Source organism: Carettochelys insculpta, unplaced genomic scaffold (genome assembly GCF_033958435.1).
Source record: "Carettochelys insculpta isolate YL-2023 unplaced genomic scaffold, ASM3395843v1 scaffold_0043, whole genome shotgun sequence".
NCBI lineage: Eukaryota > Metazoa > Chordata > Testudines > Carettochelyidae > Carettochelys > Carettochelys insculpta.
In genome coordinates this window covers 145,001-152,500 of record NW_027439080.1, presented here as the reverse complement: position 1 = coordinate 152,500, position 7,500 = coordinate 145,001, and the positions used below count along the sequence as shown (strand labels likewise).

The following is a 7,500-nucleotide window of genomic DNA, read 5'->3' as shown; positions in this document are numbered from 1 at the left end:
TCTCCCGCCTGGGACCGGGGTTGACCTGTTGTCCCTGCCGGACTTGGAGCCCGAGGAGGGGATCGGCCACCAGGTAAACCTCCGCTGAAAGCGGCCACGGTTTACCTGGTGCCCGGGGAGCGAATCGGACACCAGGTCAACCTCAGCTGAAGCGGCCGGGGTTGACCTGCTGTCCCTGCCGGACTTGGAAAATTTTTCTCTCCAGCCTGGGACCGGGGTTGACCTGTTGTCCCTGCCGGACTTAGAAATTTTTTCTCTCCCCGCCTGGGACCGGGGTTGACCTGCTGTCCCTGCCGGACTTGGAGCCCGAGGAGGGAATCGGCCACCAGGTCAACCTCCGCTGAAAGCGGCCACGGTTTACCTGGTGCCCGGGGAGCGAATCGGACACCAGGTCAACCTCTGCTAAAGCGACCGAGGTTGACCTGGTGCCCGGGGAGCGAATCTGACACCAGGTCAACCTCTGCTAAAGCGCCAGAGGTTGACCTGGTGCCCGGGGAGCGAATCGGACACCAGGTCAACCTCTGCTAAAGCGGCCGGGGTTGACCTGCTGTCCCTGCCGGACTTAGAAAATTTTTCTCTCCAGCCTGGGACCGGGGTTGACCTGCTGTCCCTGCCGGACTTAGAAAATTTTTCTCTGCCGCCTGGGACCGGGGTTGACCTGTTCTCCCTGCCGGACTTAGAAAATTTTTCTCTCCAGCCTGGGACCGGGGTTGACCTGTTGTCCCTGCCGGACTTAGAAATTTTTTCTCTGCCGCCTGGGACCGGGGTTGACCTGTTGTCCCTGCCGGACTTAGAAATTTTTTCTCTCCCGCCCGGTACCGGGGTTGACCTGTTGTCCCTGCCGGACTTAGAAATTTTTTCTCTGCCGCCTGGGACCGGGGTTGACCTGTTGTCCCTGCCGGACTTAGAAAATTTTTCTCTCCCGCCTGGGACCGGGGTTGACCTGTTGTCCCTGCCGGACTTAGAAATTTTTTCTCTGCCGCCTGGGACCGGGGTTGACCTGTTGTCCCTGCCGGACTTAGAAATTTTTTCTCTCCAGCCTGGGACCGGGGTTGACCTGTTGTCCCTGCCGGACTTAGAAAATTTTTCTCTCCAGCCCGGGACCGGGGTTGACCTGTTGTCCCTGCCGGACTTAGAAATTTTTTCTCTCCCGCCTGGGACCGGGGTTGACCTGTTGTCCCTGCCGGACTTAGAAATTTTTTCTCTCCAGCCTGGGACCGGGGTTGACCTGTTGTCCCTGCCGGACTTAGAAATTTTTTCTCTGCCGCCTGGGACCGGGGTTGACCTGTTGTCCCTGCCGGACTTAGAAAATTTTTCTCTGCCGCCTGGGACCGGGGTTGACCTGTTGTCCCTGCCGGACTTAGAAAATTTTTCTCTCCCGCCTGGGACCGGGGTTGACCTGTTGTCCCTGCCGGACTTAGAAAATTTTTCTCTCCCGCCTGGGACCGGGGTTGACCTGTTGTCCCTGCCGGACTTAGAAATTTTTTCTCTGCCGCCTGGGACCGGGGTTGACCTGTTGTCCCTGCCGGACTTAGAAATTTTTTCTCTGCCGCCTGGGACCGGGGTTGACCTGTTGTCCCTGCCGGACTTAGAAATTTTTTCTCTGCCGCCTGGGACCGGGGTTGACCTGTTGTCCCTGCCGGACTTAGAAATTTTTTCTCTCCAGCCTGGGACCGGGGTTGACCTGTTGTCCCTGCCGGACTTAGAAATTTTTTCTCTCCCGCCCGGTACCGGGGTTGACCTGTTGTCCCTGCCGGACTTAGAAATTTTTTCTCTGCCGCCTGGGACCGGGGTTGACCTGTTGTCCCTGCCGGACTTAGAAAATTTTTCTCTCCCGCCTGGGACCGGGGTTGACCTGTTGTCCCTGCCGGACTTAGAAATTTTTTCTCTGCCGCCTGGGACCGGGGTTGACCTGTTGTCCCTGCCGGACTTAGAAAATTTTTCTCTCCCGCCTGGGACCGGGGTTGACCTGTTGTCCCTGCCGGACTTAGAAATTTTTTCTCTGCCGCCTGGGACCGGGGTTGACCTGTTGTCCCTGCCGGACTTAGAAATTTTTTCTCTCCAGCCTGGGACCGGGGTTGACCTGTTGTCCCTGCCGGACTTAGAAATTTTTTCTCTCCCGCCCGGTACCGTGGTTGACCTGTTGTCCCTGCCGGACTTAGAAATTTTTTCTCTGCCGCCTGGGACCGGGGTTGACCTGTTGTCCCTGCCGGACTTAGAAAATTTTTCTCTCCCGCTCGGAACCGGGGTTGACCTGTTGTCCCTGCCGGACTTAGAAAATTTTTCTCTCCCGCCTGGGACCGGGGTTGACCTGTTGTCCCTGCCGGACTTGGAGCCCGAGGAGGGGATCGGCCACCAGGTAAACCTCCGCTGAAAGCGGCCACGGTTTACCTGGTGCCCGGGGAGCGAATCGGACACCAGGTCAACCTCAGCTGAAGCGGCCGGGGTTGACCTGCTGTCCCTGCCGGACTTGGAAAATTTTTCTCTCCAGCCTGGGACCGGGGTTGACCTGTTGTCCCTGCCGGACTTAGAAATTTTTTCTCTCCCCGCCTGGGACCGGGGTTGACCTGTTGTCCCTGCCGGACTTAGAAATTTTTTCTCTCCCCGCCTGGGACCGGGGTTGACCTGTTGTCCCTGCCGGACTTGGAGCCCCAGGAGGGGATCGGCCACCAGGTCAACCTCCGCTGAAAGCGGCCACGGTTTACCTGGTGCCCGGGGAGCGAATCGGACACCAGGTCAACCTCTGCTAAAGCGACCGAGGTTGACCTGGTGCCCGGGGAGCGAATCTGACACCAGGTCAACCTCTGCTAAAGCGCCAGAGGTTGACCTGGTGCCCGGGGAGCGAATCGGACACCAGGTCAACCTCTGCTAAAGCGGCCGGGGTTGACCTGCTGTCCCTGCCGGACTTAGAAAATTTTTCTCTCCAGCCTGGGACCGGGGTTGACCTGTTGTCCCTGCCGGACTTAGAAATTTTTTCTCTCCCGCCTGGGACCGGGGTTGACCTGTTGTCCCTGCCGGACTTAGAAAATTTTTCTCTGCCGCCTGGGACCGGGGTTGACCTGTTGTCCCTGCCGGACTTAGAAAATTTTTCTCTCCCGCTCGGAACCGGGGTTGACCTGTTGTCCCTGCCGGACTTAGAAAATTTTTCTCTCCCGCCTGGGACCGGGGTTGACCTGTTGTCCCTGCCGGACTTGGAGCCCCAGGAGGGGATCGGCCACCAGGTCAACCTCCGCTGAAAGCGGCCACGGTTTACCTGGTGCCCGGGGAGCGAATCGGACACCAGGTCAACCTCAGCTGAAGCGGCCGGGGTTGACCTGCTGTCCCTGCCGGACTTGGAGCCCGAGGAGGGGATCGGCCACCAGGTCAACCTCCGCTGAAAGCGGCCACGGTTTACCTGGTGCCCGGGGAGCGAATCGGACACCAGGTCAACCTCTGCTAAAGCGGCCGGGGTTGACCTGCTGTCCGTGCCGGACTTGGAGCCCGAGGAGGGGATCGGCCACCAGGTCAACCTCCGCTGAAAGCGGCCACGGTTTACCTGGTGCCCGGGGACCGAATCGGACACCAGGTCAACCTCCGCTGAAGCGGCCGGGGTTGACCTGCTGTCCCTGCCGGACTTTGAAAATTTTTCTCTCCCCGCCCGGAACCGGGGTTGACCTGTTGTCCCTGCCGGACTTGGAAAATTTTTCTCTCCCGCTCGGAACCGGGGTTGACCTGTTGTCCCTGAAGGACTTAGAAATTTTTTCTCTCCCCGCCTGGGACCGGGGTTGACCTGCTGTCCCTGCCGGACTTGGAGCCCCAGGAGGGGATCGGCCACCAGGTCAACCTCCGCTGAAAGCGGCCACGGTTTACCTGGTGCCCGGGGACCGAATCGGACACCAGGTCAACCTCTGCTAAAGCGCCCGAGGTTGACCTGGTGCCCGGGGAGCGAATCGGACACCAGGTCAACCTCTGCTACGGCGGCCGGGGTTGACCTGCTGTCCCTGCCGGACTTAGAAAATTTTTCTCTCCCCGCCCGGAACCGGGGTTGACCTGTTGTCCCTGCCGGACTTGGAGCCCGAGGAGGGGATCGGCCACCAGGTCAACCTCCGCTGAAAGCGGCCACGGTTTACCTGGTGCCCGGGGAGCGAATCGGACACCAGGTCAACCTCTGCTAAAGCGGCCGGGGTTGACCTGCTGTCCCTGCCGGACTTGGAGCCCGAGGAGGGGATCGGCCACCAGGTCAACCTCCGCTGAAAGCGGCCACGGTTTACCTGGTGCCCGGGGAGCGAATCGGACACCAGGTCAACCTCTGCTAAAGCGGCCGGGGTTCACCTGCTGTCCCTGCCGGACTTGGAGCCCGAGGAGGGGATCGGCCACCAGGTCAACCTCCGCTGAAAGCGGCCACGGTTTACCTGGTGCCCGGGGAGCGAATCGGACACCAGGTCAACCTCTGCTAAGGCGCCCGAGGTTGACCTGGTGCCCGGGGAGCGAATCGGACACCAGGTCAACCTCTGCTACGGCGGCCGGGGTTGACCTGCTGTCCCTGCCGGACTTAGAAAATTTTTCTCTCCCCGCCCGGAACCGGGGTTGACCTGTTGTCCCTGCCGGACTTGGAGCCCGAGGAGGGGATCGGCCACCAGGTCAACCTCCGCTGAAAGCGGCCACGGTTTACCTGGTGCCCGGGGAGCGAATCGGACACCAGGTCAACCTCTGCTAAAGCGGCCGGGGTTGACCTGCTGTCCCTGCCGGACTTGGAGCCCGAGGAGGGGATCGGCCACCAGGTCAACCTCCGCTGAAAGCGGCCACGGTTTACCTGGTGCCCGGGGAGCGAATCGGACACCAGGTCAACCTCTGCTAAAGCGGCCGGGGTTCACCTGCTGTCCCTGCCGGACTTGGAGCCCGAGGAGGGGATCGGCCACCAGGTCAACCTCCGCTGAAAGCGGCCACGGTTTACCTGGTGCCCGGGGAGCGAATCGGACACCAGGTCAACCTCTGCTAAAGCGGCCGGGGTTGACCTGCTGTCCCTGCCGGACTTGGAGCCCGAGGAGGGGATCGGCCACCAGGTCAACCTCCGCTGAAAGCGGCCACGGTTTACCTGGTGCCCGGGGAGCGAATCGGACACCAGGTCAACCTCTGCTAAAGCGGCCGGGGTTCACCTGCTGTCCCTGCCGGACTTGGAGCCCGAGGAGGGGATCGGCCACCAGGTCAACCTCCGCTGAAAGCGGCCACGGTTTACCTGGTGCCCGGGGAGCGAATCGGACACCAGGTCAACCTCTGCTAAGGCGCCCGAGGTTGACCTGGTGCCCGGGGAGCGAATCGGACACCAGGTCAACCTCCGCTAAAGCGCCCGAGGTTGACCTGGTGCCCGGGGAGCGAATCGGACACCAGGTCAACCTCTGCTACGGCGGCCGGGGTTGACCTGCTGTCCCTGCCGGACTTGGAAAATTTCTCTCCCCGCCTCGGACCGGGGTTGACCTGCTGTCCCTACCGGACTTAGAACATTTTTCTCTCCCCGCCCCGGCCCGGGGGTTAACCTCGGGGCGCACAGCTTCCCGGGTCTGACGTGCACGTCCTGTCACCTCCCGGGCCCGGCGTCCTCGTCCTCCCTTCCCCTTGGGCCGGCTCGGAGGAAGTTTTCCCTCGGCCCGGCCTCCGGGTTAATTGTTTGGGCCCGGCTGACTGAGGCCAGGCTGCTGACGCTAAAGCCCGGGGAGGCGGGGGCCTACGGCCATACCGGACCGAATGCCCCCGATCTCGTCCGATCTCGGAAGGTAAACCGTCCCGGGCCTGGCTAGTACCTGGATGGGTGACCGCCTGGGAATCCCAGGTGCCGTAGGCAGCTTTTGGCCCCAGCGGGGGTAGAGCGGGGCGTGTGTCTGCCGTGCGGGAGCAGGGAAGCCGTGAGGCCAAGGCGGCGCGACGGTCCTGGGGGGCGCTGAGGCCTTTCCCTCTGCCTGCCTGCGTGTCGGGGGCGGGGGGGCGGGCGAGGAAGCTTAGGCCCTCACCCGGTGCGGTGCGATGGCTTGGGTCGGGTCGGGGAGAGGGAAGAAAGCGTGTGTGGAGCGTTGGTGGGGCAGGTGTGTGTGTGGGAGTGCTGGGTGGGGCAGGCCGTTGAGGCGGTGGCGGTGGTGGTGTTTTTGGTGGGAGTGAGTTGGGGTCAGGTGGGTGTGGGGTCCCCCCCAGGGGGGGTGGATGGTCTGAGGGTTAAGGCTTGGAACGTGCGTCTTGGGGGACCGTGGGTGGAGGTTGTTGAGAGCGGGGAAGGCCCTGGGTCTCGGTTGTGGACTATTAAGCCCGGTGGAGGGGGACCGTGGGTGGAGGTTGTTGAGAGCGGGGAAGGCCCTGGGTCTCGCTTGTGGACTATTAAGCCCGGTGGAGGGGGACCGTGGGTGGAGGTTGTTGAGAGCGGGGAAGGCCCTGGGTCCCGGTTGTGGACTATTAAGCCCGGTGGAGGGGGACCGTGGGTGGAGGTTGTTGAGAGCGGGGAAGGCCCTGGGTCCCGGTTGTGGACTATTAAGCCCGGTGGAGGGGGACCGTGGGTGGAGGTTGTTGAGAGCGGGGAAGGCCCTGGGTCTCGGTTGTGGACTATTAAGCCCGGTGGAGGGGGACCGTGGGTGGAGGTTGTTGAGAGCGGGGAAGGCCCTGGGTCCCGGTTGTGGACTATTAAGCCCGGTGGAGGTGTTGCGTACGGTGGATGTAAGGGGGAGGGCGTATGAAGTGACCGAGGAGTGGGCAAGGAAACGGGGGGAAAAATTTGGAGGCGAAGGCGGCCGAAAAAGGGTGCGGTTGACCTGGTGCCCGGGGAGCGAATGGGCCACCAGGTCAACCCCCGCTGAAAGCAGCGGAGGTTGACCTGGTGCCCGGGGAGCGAATCGGCCACCAGGTCAACCCCCGCTGAAAGCACCGGAGGTTGACCTGGTGCCCGGGGAGGGAATCGGCCACCAGGTCAACCCCCGCTGAAAGCACCGGAGGTTGACCTGGTGCCCGGGGAGGGAATCGGCCACCAGGTCGACCCCCGCTGAAAGCACCGGAGGTTGACCTGGTGCCCGGGGAGCGAATCGGCCACCAGGTCAACCCCCGCTGAAAGCACCGGAGGTTGACCTGGTGCCCGGGGAGCGAATGGGCCACCAGGTCAACCCCCGCTGAAAGCAGCGGAGGTTGACCTGGTGCCCGGGGAGCGAATCGGCCACCAGGTCAACCCCCGCTGAAAGCAGCGGAGGTTGACCTGGTGCCCGGGGAGCGAATCGGCCACCAGGTCAACCCCCGCTGAAAGCAGCGGAGGTTGACCTGGTGCCCGGGGAGGGAATCGGCCACCAGGTCAACCCCCGCTGAAAGCAGCGGAGGTTGACCTGGTGCCCGGGGAGCGAATCGGCCACCAGGTCAACCCCCGCTGAAAGCAGCGGAGGTTGACCTGGTGCCCGGGGAGGGAATCGGCCACCAGGTCAACCCCCGCTGAAAGCAGCGGAGGTTGACCTGGTGCCCGGGGAGCGAATCGGCCACCAGGTCAACCCCCGCTGAAAG

The 7,500-nt window shown here is 62.6% G+C and overlaps 1 non-coding gene across 1 annotated transcript; it reads left to right on the top strand.

Annotated features, from left to right (window-relative positions):
- Nucleotides 1-5,699: 5,699 nt before the first annotated feature.
- LOC142006186 (5S ribosomal RNA) lies at nucleotides 5,700-5,818 on the top strand. Its single transcript, XR_012643295.1, has one exon. It is a non-coding gene; the product is annotated as a 5S ribosomal RNA (ribosomal RNA).
- The last annotated feature ends 1,682 nt before the right edge of the window (nucleotides 5,819-7,500 follow it).